Genomic DNA, 14,103 nt, shown 5'->3' with positions numbered 1-14,103 from the left:
TCAATGCTGGGTGGATGAGGGTACTGGGGGCATGAGTCGGGGCCTGCTGGCAGGTGCCCCTCACTGCTGGGTGGATATGGGGGTGCTGGGGGACATGAGTCGGGGCCTGCTGGCAGGTGCCCCTCAATGCTGTGTGGATATGGGGGTGCTGGGGGACATGGGTCGGGGCCTGCTGGCAGGTGCCCCTCAATGCTGGGTGGATGGGGGTGCTGGGGGACATGAGTCGGGGCCTGCTGGCAGGTGCCCCTCAATGCTGGGTGGATGGGGGTGCTGGGGGACATGAGTCGGGGGCTGCTGGCAGGTGCCCCTCACTGCTGGGTGGATGGGGGTGCTGGGGGACATGAGTCGGGGCATGCTGGCAGGTGCCCCTCACTGCTGGGTGGATGTGGGTGCTGGGGGACATGAGTCGGGGCCTGCTGGCAGGTGCCCCTCAATGCTGGGTGGATGGGGATGCTGGGGGACATGGGTCGGGGCCTGCTGGCAGGTGCCCCTCAATGCTGGGTGGATGGGGGTGCTGGGGGACATGAGTCGGGGCCTGCTGGCAGGTGCCCCTCAATGCTGGGTGGATGAGGGTACTGGGGGACATGAGTCGGGGCCTGCTGACAGGTGCCGCTCACTGCTGGGTGAATGGGGGTGCTGGAAGACATGAGTCGGGGCCTGCTGGCAGGTGCCCTTCACTGCTGGGTGGATATGGGGGTGCTGGGGGACATGAGTCAGGGCCTGCTGGCAGGTGCCCCTCAATGCTGTGTGGATATGGACGTGCTGGGGGACCTGGGTCGGGGCCTGCTGGCAGGTGCCCCTCAATGCTGGTTGGATGGGGGTGCTGGGGGACATGAGCCGGGGCCTGCTGGCAGGTGCCCCTCAATGCTGGGTGGATGGGGATGCTGGGGGACATGAGTCGGGGCCTGCTGGCAGGTGCCCCTCAATTCTGGGTGGATGGGGGTGCTGGGGGACATGAGTCGGGGCCTGCTGGCAGGTGCCACTCAATGCTGGGTGGATGAGGGTACTGGGGGACATGAGTCGGGCCTGCTGACAGGTGCCCCTCACTGCTGGGTGAATGGGGGTGCTGGAAGACATGAGTCGGGGCCTGCTGGCAGGTGCCCTTCACTGCTGGGTGGATATGGGGGTGCTGGGGGACATGAGTCAGGGCCTGCTGGCAGGTGCCCCTCAATGCTGTGTGGATATGGAGGTGCTGGGGGACATGGGGCGGGGCCTGCTGGCAGGTGCCCCTCAATGCTGGGTGGATGGGGGTGCTGGGGGACATGAGTCGGGGCCTGCTGGCAGGTGCCCCTCAATGCTGGGTGGATGAGGGTACTGGGGGCATGAGTCGGGGCCTGCTGGCAGGTGCCCCTCACTGCTGGGTGGATATGGGGGTGCTGGGGGACATGAGTCGGGGCCTGCTGGCAGGTGCCCCTCAATGCTGTGTGGATATGGGGGTGCTGGGGGACATGGGTCGGGGCCTGCTGGCAGGTGCCCCTCAATGCTGGGTGGATGGGGGTGCTGGGGGACATGAGTCGGGGCCTGCTGGCAGGTGCCCCTCAATGCTGGGTGGATGGGGGTGCTGGGGGACATGAGTCGGGGGCTGCTGGCAGGTGCCCCTCACTGCTGGGTGGATGGGGGTGCTGGGGGACATGAGTCGGGGCATGCTGGCAGGTGCCCCTCACTGCTGGGTGGATGTGGGTGCTGGGGGACATGAGTCGGGGCCTGCTGGCAGGTGCCCCTCAATGCTGGGTGGATGGGGATGCTGGGGGACATGGGTCGGGGCCTGCTGGCAGGTGCCCCTCAATGCTGGGTGGATGGGGGTGCTGGGGGACATGAGTCGGGGCCTGCTGGCAGGTGCCCCTCAATGCTGGGTGGATGAGGGTACTGGGGGACATGAGTCGGGGCCTGCTGACAGGTGCCCCTCACTGCTGGGTGAATGGGGGTGCTGGAAGACATGAGTCGGGGCCTGCTGGCAGGTGCCCTTCACTGCTGGGTGGATATGGGGGTGCTGGGGGACATGAGTCAGGGCCTGCTGGCAGGTGCCCCTCAATGCTGTGTGGATATGGAGGTGCTGGGGGACCTGGGTCGGGGCCTGCTGGCAGGTGCCCCTCAATGCTGGTTGGATGGGGGTGCTGGGGGACATGAGCCGGGGCCTGCTGGCAGGTGCCCCTCAATGCTGGGTGGATGAGGGTACTGGGGGAATGAGTCGGGGCCTGCTGGCAGGTGCCCCTCACTGCTGGGTGGATATGGGGGTGCTGGGGGACATGAGTCGGGGCCTGCTGGCAGGTGCCCCTCAATGCTGTGTGGATATGGGGGTGCTGGGGGACATGGGTCGGGGCCTGCTGGCAGGTGCCCCTCAATGCTGGGTGGATGGGGGTGCTGGGGGACATGAGTCGGGGCCTGCTGGCAGGTGCCCCTCAATGCTGGGTGGATGGGGGTGCTGGGGGACATGAGTCGGGGCCTGCTGGCAGGTGCCCCTCAATGCTGGGTGGATGGGGGTGCTGGGGGCAATGAGTCGGGGCCTGCTGGCAGGTGCCCCTCACTGCTGGGTGGATGGGGGTGCTGGGGGACATGAGCCGGGGCCTGCTGGCAGGTGCTCCTCAATGCCGGTTGGATGGGGGTGCTGGGGGACATGAGTCAGTACTAACTTGTGCGTGGTGACATGTGGGCTAGCTAGGGGGCTTCGCCAGGGTGGATGGACTGCCTGTGGGGCATGGCCAGGGGTGCAGTGTGTACCCCTGTGTTGGGGTCTGCCTGCAGGCCCTGGGGAGGGGGGAGAGGGCACACCTGGGAGGACACACACTGCCAATTTGTTGGGGCAACCCCGAAATACACGTACCCCGCTCGCACAGGGCCAATCGGGTGTCAAACTTCCCACGCACCCCAGAAATACACGTACCCCGCTCGCACAGGGCCAATCGCGTGTGAAACTTTCCCGTACCCCAGAAATACATGTACCCCGCTCGCACAGGGCCAATCGCGTGTAAAACTTCCTGCGCACCCCAGAAATACACATACCCTGCTCGCAAGGGCCAATCATGTGTAAAACTTCCCGCGCACCCCAGAAATACACGTACCCCGCTCGCATAGGGCCAATCGCATGTAAAACTTCACGTGCACCCCAGAAATATACGTACCCCGCTCGCAGAGGGCCAATCGCGTGTAAAACTTCCCGCGCACCCCAGAAATACACGTTCCCCGCTCGCACAGGGCCAATTGCGCGTTAAACTTCCCGCGCACCCCAGAAATACACGTACCCCACTCGCACAGGGCCAATCGCATGTAAAACTTCCTGTGCACCCCAGAAATACACGTACCCCGCTCGCATAGGGCCAATCGCGTGTAAAACTTCCCACGCACCCCAGAAATACACGTACCCCGCTCGCACAGGGCCAATCGCGCGTTAAACTTCCCGCGCACCCCAGAAATACACGTACCCCACTCGCACAGGGCCAATCGCATGTAAAACTTCCTGTGCACCCCAGAAATACACGTACCCCGCTCGCACAGGGCCAATCGCGTTTTAAACTTCCCGTGCACCCCAGAAATACACGTACCCCGCTCGCATACGGCCAATCACGTGTAAAACTTCCCACGCACCCCAGAAATACACGTACCCCACTCGCACAGGGCCAATCGCATGTAAAACTTCCCGCGCACCCTAGAAATGCACGTACCCCGCTCTCACAGGCCCAATCGCGCGTGAAAGTTCCCACGCACCCCAGAAATACGCGTACCCTGCTCGCACAGGGCCAATAGCGTGTAAAACTTCCTGTGCACACCAGAAATACACGTACCCTGCTCGCACAGGGCCAATCGCGTGTAAAACTTCCCATGCACCCCAGAAATACACGTACCCCGCTCGCACAGGGCCAATCGCGTGTAAAACTTCCTGTGCACCCCAGAAATACACGTACCCCGCTCGCACAGGGCCAATCGTGTGTAAAATTTCCCGCGTACCCCAGAAATACACATACCCCGCTCACACAGGCCCAATCGCATGTAAAACTTCCCGCTCACCCCCAAAATACACGTACCGTGCTCACACAGGGCCAATATTGTGTAAAACTTCCCACGCACCCCAGAAATACACATACCCCGCTCGCACAGGGCCAATAGCGTGTAAAACTTCCTGCGCACCCCAGAAATACACGTACCCCGCTCGCACAGGGCCATTCGCGTGTAATACTTCCCGCGCACCCCAGAAATACACGTACCCCGCTCGCACAGGGCCAATCGCGTGTAAAACTTCCTGTGCACCCCAGAAATACACGTACCCCGCTCGCATACGGCCAATCGTGTGTAAACCTTCCCGCGCACCACAGAAATACATGTACCCCGCTTGTACAGGGCCATTCACGTGTAAAACTTCCCGCGCACCCCAGAAATACACGTACCCCACTCGCACAGGGCCAATCGCATGTAAAACTTCCTGCGCACCCTAGAAATGCACGTACCCTGCTCTCACAGGCCCAATCGTGTGTAAAACTACCCGCGCACCCCAGAAATACACGTACCCCGCTCGCACAGGGCCAATCGCGTTTTAAACTTCCCGTGCACCCCAGAAATACACGTACCCCGCTCGCATACGGCCAATCACGTGTAAAACTTCCCACGCACCCCAGAAATACACGTACCCCACTCGCACAGGGCCAATCGCATGTAAAACTTCCCGCGCACCCTAGAAATGCACGTACCTCGCTCTCACAGGCCCAATCGCGCGTGAAAGTTCCCGCGCACCCCAGAAATACACGTACCCCGCTCGCACAGGGCCAATAGCGTGTAAAACTTCCTGTGCACACCGGAAATACACGTACCCTGCTCGCACAGGGCCAATCGCGTGTAAAACTTCCCATGCACCCCAGAAATACACGTACCCCGCTCGCACAGGGCCAATCGCGTGTAAAACTTCCTGTGCACCCCAGATATACACGTACCCCGCTCGCACAGGGCCAATCGCATGTAAAATTTCCCACACACCCCAGAAATACACGTACCCCGCTCACACAGGCCCAATCGCGTGTAAAACTTCCTGCGCACCCCCAAAATACACGTACCCCGCTCGCACAGGGCCAATCGTGTGTAAAACTTCCCGCGCACCCCAGAAATACACATACCCCACTCGCACAGGGCCAATCGCGTGTAAAACTTCCTGCGCACCCCAGAAATACACGTACCCCGCTCGCACAGGGCCAATCGCGTGTAATACTTCCCGCGCACCCCAGAAATGCACGTACCCCGCTCGCACAGGCCCAATCGCATGTAAAAGTTCCCGCGCACCCCAGAAATACACGTACCCCGCTCGCACAGGGCCAATCGCGTTTTAAACTTCCCGTGCACCCCAGAAATACACGTACCCCGCTCGCATACGGCCAATCACGTGTAAAACTTCCCACGCACCCCAGAAATACACGTACCCCACTCGCACAGGGCCAATCGCATGTAAAACTTCCCGCGCACCCTAGAAATACACGTACCCCGCTCGCATAGGGCCAATCGCGTGTAAAACTTCCCACGCACCCCAGAAATACACGTACCCCGCTCGCACAGGGCCAATCGCGCGTTAAACTTCCCGCGCACCCCAGAAATACACGTACCCCACTCGCACAGGGCCAATCGCATGTAAAACTTCCTGTGCACCCCAGAAATACACGTACCCCGCTCGCACAGGGCCAATCGCGTTTTAAACTTCCCGTGCACCCCAGAAATACACGTACCCCGCTCGCATACGGCCAATCACGTGTAAAACTTCCCACGCACCCCAGAAATACACGTACCCCACTCGCACAGGGCCAATCGCATGTAAAACTTCCCGCGCACCCTAGAAATGCACGTACCCCGCTCTCACAGGCCCAATCGCGCGTGAAAGTTCCCACGCACCCCAGAAATACGCGTACCCTGCTCGCACAGGGCCAATAGCGTGTAAAACTTCCTGTGCACACCAGAAATACACGTACCCTGCTCGCACAGGGCCAATCGCGTGTAAAACTTCCCATGCACCCCAGAAATACACGTACCCCGCTCGCACAGGGCCAATCGCGTGTAAAACTTCCTGTGCACCCCAGAAATACACGTACCCCGCTCGCACAGGGCCAATCGTGTGTAAAATTTCCCGCGTACCCCAGAAATACACATACCCCGCTCACACAGGCCCAATCGCATGTAAAACTTCCCGCTCACCCCCAAAATACACGTACCGTGCTCACACAGGGCCAATATTGTGTAAAACTTCCCACGCACCCCAGAAATACACATACCCCGCTCGCACAGGGCCAATAGCGTGTAAAACTTCCTGCGCACCCCAGAAATACACGTACCCCGCTCGCACAGGGCCATTCGCGTGTAATACTTCCCGCGCACCCCAGAAATACACGTACCCCGCTCGCACAGGGCCAATCGCGTGTAAAACTTCCTGTGCACCCCAGAAATACACGTACCCCGCTCGCATACGGCCAATCGTGTGTAAACCTTCCCGCGCACCACAGAAATACATGTACCCCGCTTGTACAGGGCCATTCACGTGTAAAACTTCCCGCGCACCCCAGAAATACACGTACCCCACTCGCACAGGGCCAATCGCATGTAAAACTTCCTGCGCACCCTAGAAATGCACGTACCCTGCTCTCACAGGCCCAATCGTGTGTAAAACTACCCGCGCACCCCAGAAATACACGTACCCCGCTCGCACAGGGCCAATCGCGTTTTAAACTTCCCGTGCACCCCAGAAATACACGTACCCCGCTCGCATACGGCCAATCACGTGTAAAACTTCCCACGCACCCCAGAAATACACGTACCCCACTCGCACAGGGCCAATCGCATGTAAAACTTCCCGCGCACCCTAGAAATGCACGTACCTCGCTCTCACAGGCCCAATCGCGCGTGAAAGTTCCCGCGCACCCCAGAAATACACGTACCCCGCTCGCACAGGGCCAATAGCGTGTAAAACTTCCTGTGCACACCGGAAATACACGTACCCTGCTCGCACAGGGCCAATCGCGTGTAAAACTTCCCATGCACCCCAGAAATACACGTACCCCGCTCGCACAGGGCCAATCGCGTGTAAAACTTCCTGTGCACCCCAGATATACACGTACCCCGCTCGCACAGGGCCAATCGCATGTAAAATTTCCCACACACCCCAGAAATACACGTACCCCGCTCACACAGGCCCAATCGCGTGTAAAACTTCCTGCGCACCCCCAAAATACACGTACCCCGCTCGCACAGGGCCAATCGTGTGTAAAACTTCCCGCGCACCCCAGAAATACACATACCCCACTCGCACAGGGCCAATCGCGTGTAAAACTTCCTGCGCACCCCAGAAATACACGTACCCCGCTCGCACAGGGCCAATCGCGTGTAATACTTCCCGCGCACCCCAGAAATGCACGTACCCCGCTCGCACAGGCCCAATCGCATGTAAAAGTTCCCGCGCACCCCCAAAATACACGTACCCCGCTCGCACAGGGCCAATCACATGTAAAACTTCCTGCGTACCCCAGAAATACACGTACCCCGCTCGCAAAGGGCCAATCGCGTGTAAAACTTCCTGCACACCCCAGAAATACACGTACCCCGCTCGCACAGGGCCAATTGCGTGTAAAACTTCCTGCGCACCCCAGAAATACACGTATCCTGCTCGCACAGGGCGAATCGCGTGTAAAACTTCCCACGCACCCCAGAAATACACGTACCCCGCTCGCACAGGCCCAATCGCGTGTAAAAGTTCCCGCGCACCCCAGAAATGCACGTACCCCGCTCGGCCAATCGCAAGTAAAACTTCCCACGCACCCCGTAATACATGTACCCCGCTCGCACAGGGCCAATCGTGTGTAAAACTTCCCGTGCACCCCAGAAATACACGTACCCCGCTCGCACAGGGCCAATCGCGTGTAGAACTTCCCGCGCACACCAGAAATACACATACCCCGCTCGCACAGGGCCAATTGTGTGTAAAACTTCCCGTGCACCCCAGAAATACACGTACCCCGCTCACACAGGGCCAATCACGTGTAAAATTTCCCGCGCACCACCGAAATACATGTACCCCGCTCGCACAGGGCCAATCGTGTGTAAAACTTCCCGTGCACCCCAGAAATACACGTACCCCGCTCGCACAGGGCCAATCGCGTGTAAAATTTCCCGCGCACCACCGAAATACACATACCCCGTTCGCACAGGGCCAATCGCGTGTAACACTTCCCATGCAGCGGGGTACGTGTATTTGGAGGGGTGCGCAGGGATTTTTACGGACAATTTCATGGTTGGGGGGCTGTATGCTGGTCCACTGGGCTGTGCGCCATGTACGGGATTTGTGCGCTGTTCATGGCGCACGGGGAGGGGTTGGGGGCGTAACTGGCGCTGCTGCAGGGTCGCGCCAAATGGATTTTGGCGCATGCGGCTGGTGCAGACTGCCGCACGCGCACACTGTGCGCCAGCCGCGTGTGCGCCACTTGTGCGCTGATTTCTATGAATTACCCCCTAAATCTAGGAAAATTACTGCCAGAATTCTCCCTTTGCTTGAAGCTTTAAATGCTGAACCCTCTATTATGAGTGGCGACGAAAAAGAGAGCTCCATTAAAGCAATTGTCTCTGAAGTGGCAATATCGTATGGAGTTGGAGTTCTTATTATTGCTTCGGGCAAATGTTAGATCAGGAATATGAAAAAGAAACTGACAAATGAGTTTTGCAATTGGTGCAGACGTAGAAGACATGCAAAAATGTATTTGAAATGGCAAACTATGATTTGTACTTTACAGCATAATGACACCTCATCAGTTTGGAAGATGTTAAATAAGGCTAGAATTAGTAATCACCAACTTCCTCTTAAACCTTTGGGAGAGAACACATGGGTGTCTTATATATCGCAGACTATGCATGAAAACTGTGCTGTACCTAAAAAATGTGTTAACAGTATAATGCGGCCTTTAAAATCCTCCATTGAGAGTATGTCCAAAATAATTGTTTATTTAAAGAATTCCCGAGCACCGGGTCCTAACAGCCTTGCATCTATAGTTATGAAACAGGACCCCCATATCTGGGCCGAATTGATCTTCAGCTTGTGCAGGAGAGTATGTAAAGAACAACGTATTCCTGTCTCATGGAATACTGCAATACTTATCCCTGTATTCAAGGCCGGTGATAGAGAAATGCCTGAAAATTACCATCAATTGTCTATATTGGATTCTACCAGCAAAGTGTTTGCAACGATTGTGTTAGAACATTTGCTGTGCTCGGCTAAGGCAGTCTCTCTTTTGCATCCTCTCCAATCCGGTATTAGAGCAGGGACTAGTACCTCTTACAATATTCGGCTACTGGATGCGATAACAATTAGAGCCAAACAGAACGGTCATCAACGGTCATTTCGACAGTGTTAACCGGATAAAACTGTGGCAAATTCTAGCTAAAACTAACTGCCCTACTTGGCTACTTGATATATTGATTAAACTGCATAGTAACAACAGTATTCAAATCTGCCTTGATAGCAATCGTTTATTATCTCAACCAGTTAAAGTGAACAAAGGCATACAGCAGGGAAGCCTGTTAGCGGCTCATTGATTTAATCTATATTTAGCCGATTTGATTCACCATTTGTCAACTAAGGCTTACTGTCAGATAAGTTTGAAGACATTATGGTTTCTGCTCTCCTGTACGCTGACGATCTTGTCATTATTGAGCACACGTATAGTGGCATGAAATCTATGCTTGAGGAGCTGGGTTGTTTTGACAAAGAACACTGTTTGACGATCAATTTAAAAAAGACAACAATGTTGTTTGCCCATAGAAAAATAAACAAATTGGAAATGAAAGTATCTTGGGGAAACATTGAATATACCAAAAATTATAAGTACCTTGGGTGCTGTTTAGTAGCAAGATTGTGTATAGTTTGTTGACCGTCGAAAAAATCTGACGTGCAAAGCAAATTGTAATGCTTGTGAAGAGATTTTTTAATAATTATGCACGATATTCTCTAAAGGGGATTCTAATACTCTATAGGCAATGGTTTACCACTGTCATTACATATGAATTGGAAGCACTATCTATGGAAAACTTTCTTTAGTTGGATAAAATACAAGCAGTTTCTTGGCGTAATGTGTTGGCCTTGCCTCCCTCTTGCCCTATCCAATACATCAGAGTCGAGCTTGGTGTTCACTCATTGAGATCTATTGTATTGCAACAGCAAGGTTTATTGTTCCTGAAAGCCATTTGGAAACCAGAAAGCGATCTTCTTCACAATATTGGTCTCAAAGTAATTCAACTATATAAAAGGAAACAGTTGAATATCTACGATAATTCTAGTCGTCTGCTTTTCAAGGAACTTGATTGGTCTATTGGGAGTAGTCGCTGTGGTTGTTTTGAATTTATCAAACATGCCTTTAAGACCAAAATGAACCGAAAAGACTGGGAAAGCAATTTTTTTTACAAATGAGTGAACTTCACAAGTATAAATATAAGGAGGGGAGGGTACATGCTTACCTAAGCCCTCAATTGTATTTAATTTGTTGTCCTGATCCGCTTGTTCATAAGGAACACAATGGAAATTATCTATAAACGATCAATATTGTCGAATGTGTAAATTGGAGAACAATCTTGAAACTAACTGTGAGAGATGTGTTGACTGGCTGTCCTAAGATGCAATCCCAGTACATGTTGAACTATGAGCGCTAGGTACATAGTGCGTCTTTTATGCAGTCTGATCACTTTTGGAGTTGGTGTTTGAACACTCAGTTAGAATAAATGCACATTTACCTACAAAGAGTTTGGACCAATGTGTCCTCAATATTGGAAGCAGGTACTCAAAAGCATAACTCTGAAAGTAGTGTTATAGCAAAAGGTGAGCGATAAAACTATGAAGACATATTGCTGTAATTTAGAAATAGTCTTATTGAAGATTGATTCATTGTATTTTGTATAGGTACTGGGTTTTTATTTAATGAATATGTGAAATGTTAATTTTAATGAAATGAAATGTTAATGGTATTGTCAATCATATTTCTAGGAAATGAGCTGTAAAAGTTCTGTGAACTAAAAGACAACTAAATAAATAAATAGATTAGTTAGGCTTAGAAGTGAGGGCAAGGATAGGATTTGGACACAGATGGACTTTTGATTGAACTCTTTAACTCAGACTTTCCTTAGTTTCGTTCAGGTAGGAGAATCTCACCTAAGTATAGGGTAAGTTAGCCCTTCCACCATCCTGCCATTTGATTTAATAAATCATTTTATTTTAAACTTTCAATCTGTTGCCTGTGTCTTGCTTCATGATGCCTTCACAGAGCACTCTTTGCTATGTGATGCAAGACCCTCACCTTCACCCTTTCAAGCCGTAAGATTACTGCCACTGATGCACCCTTCAGCGGGATATGCTCTCAAGTAGTTTATAGCTACATTATTTATCATTAATCCCTTCTTGGTCAACTGAGCCGAATATCCATTAGTCACAATATGATAGAGATTGATCAGCATGCTCCAGAGGGCCTCTGGTGGGGCTAATATGAAATCTGCCACTTCAGATCCCATACTGTCAGCATATACTTTCCTATCAAAATTGTATGCTCATGTCCTTCCGACATACGGTCTATCTGAAATGCATATCAATCATTGTGACATTATAAGGGGATTTAGTAGGTCCCCGAATTTCATCACAACTTTCTGACAATCTTCCTAGCAGGTCTGAATGAGTTGATGAAACTAGGTTGTGAGCTATGAGGTATTTAAGCAAAGGGATGTAAAAACAAAAATACAACGCTTTTAACTCAGGAGAAAGAGAAGTTCTCCTAGAAAGGTTATCCCCCAAGACCTCATGCTCCAATATATCCTCTGTGTAATAAAATAAACATCCTTCATGATCTACTGAGGTGTATTTAATAGTTTTGTTGTCGTAAGCCCCGGGCACCTACTACCTTTTCAAGCTGTATGCTGACTTAATGGTGTTGCAGAAAATCAGGAAAGTTAAGAAATTGTAGGTTAGAGACTAAGCAATCAAATTGCTCTAGACTAATGGAGGACATTACAGTCACATTTGGCTATTGTAAAGGCGAAAGAAAATATATAGGCTGCAATTTGAAAATAATCAAACAACATTAATTTGCATAACAACGTCTTCCTCAAAGGAATCATAGAACATACATTAAGAGTGAGGTCATCAGAGATATAAGCACATCTATGGGGCAGAGGGGCGTATTCCTAATTTGCAGCTGGATCCATACGTTAAAATGGCATGATAATATGTAACACCATTTTCATCTTGTTGGTGATCTTTTTTGTCACAATCTATTCATTATATTTAAACGCTAAATAACAAAGCTATATTCAGAATTTATTTGTATTAAGGCAGCACTGTGAAGTAGTCCAATGCCTGATTCTGAAAATTACCACAGCAGTGACACAAGGGGCTGGTTGCTTGGGCACATGGCAAGGGACAGTCACGTTGCCACATCACAGACTAGTCTCTGTAGTCAGTCTTTTTCCAACCCACGGGCCCATTGGGGAAGACTAGCCCTCGAGGACTGTAACTTGATGGAAACCCATGTAACAGACTAAAGAGTAAGTTCCACCTACCCCATCTGAGAGCATCTAAAGCTTGTCAAATCACTTGTACTGGAAAAAAAGAATGTCCCTTTAAAGAAAACCGCTCCTATTCTATTTTTATTTTTATTTTTATTTAGCTGAAAAAAAATCAGTCTTTCAAATATTAAAAATGTACAACATATTCAGAACATTCATAAAATAAACGTTATACTTTACAGATTTAAAAGATTGAGATTAAACAGTATTTATGATACAAAAAACGGAAATAAATGTTGTCAAGATAAAGGAAGAAAAACCTAAAAAAATACAAACTAAGAGAATTCAGTCCATTGGTTTCTATAATGGCCTATTCACATTATTGGCCCTCATGACTTAATTAGAGATCACATTCTAATAATTCCCCTTTATCGCCAAAATTTCAAATTTCAAATTCACCTAAACAGTAATCCAATATCAGGCATCAACTACATCAAGCTAATAGGCCAATAAACACATCACCACAATTGTTCCTCAAAATGTCACCAAATCACATAAAATTAGATATCTTCTTTAAAAGCAACCTTTATACGGTGGTATCCATATCTCATAACTGTTGCAACAAGTTCAGAGCCTGCATAAAACCGCTCCTATGTAAAAAACAATGGCAGCATGTACAGTGCTGCTGTTGCTGGTTCCCCGGCCCTTCAAAAGGCCATGTTGGGAAGTCTGCGGAAAGTGCATAGAGCACTGCAGTTCTGCTGACGCATTGTTTCCAGCTCACAACAAAATGAATACAGAGAAACTGAAGAAAGCAACAGTGCAACCCCAGTGTACCTGGGTTACTAAATCATACACTAGCAAACCAAAAGAAATCACACTCCCTGCTCGTCCAATAGTACCATGGAATATGAAAATCTGGAAAACGTAGGCAGCAAGTTTTCAATCCAGAACTGTCATGTAGAAAACACTACGGCTCTCATACAAGTGCAAACAACCTCAGGGAAGGCCAAGGAACACATCTACCATTCAAGTTGCTGGATGATGCAGATATAAGCTTGGCTTAGCCTCCTGAGCACAAGGCAGCCCCAGGTGTATTCGGAAAAGCTAGCCAAACCTGACCTCACAGAATCGACATTTAAAGGTACAGACCACTAGAGTAGGGCCCAGGGAAGTCATTTCACCAAAACGCCAGGGGTAGCGGAAGTGACATCACATGACCCTTGACCTCTTCCGGGAGGATAGCTCAGCGGCAACGTGCTCATCTTGGAAGCAAGACAACATGGAGCAACACAGGTTCGAATCCCAGGTCCGCGCTTAGAGACCTCTGAGTATTAATTGCGTTATAAATAACCTATCATATCATATCATATCACAGGAATTTGACAGACTGGAAACATCGACTGGCCAACACAAGTCCAACCAGAAAAATGATGGTCTGGAGGGTTGCCTAGAGCTATGCCAGTGATTATGAATAATTTGAAACCCTCCAACCATCACCTTTCTGTTTGGCATATTCCGTTTTATTTGTTAGATGGGAGACAGAGGGGAAGGGTGTGTTGTAGGTCACAGTAATTGCAGGTTTATTATTTTAAACTATAAACACCAGCA

This window comes from Ambystoma mexicanum, chromosome 6q (assembly GCF_040938575.1).
Source record: "Ambystoma mexicanum isolate Mex_15411 chromosome 6q, UKY_AmexF1_1, whole genome shotgun sequence".
NCBI classification, from domain to species: domain Eukaryota; kingdom Metazoa; phylum Chordata; class Amphibia; order Caudata; family Ambystomatidae; genus Ambystoma; species Ambystoma mexicanum.
This window is presented reverse-complemented; position numbering follows the sequence as displayed.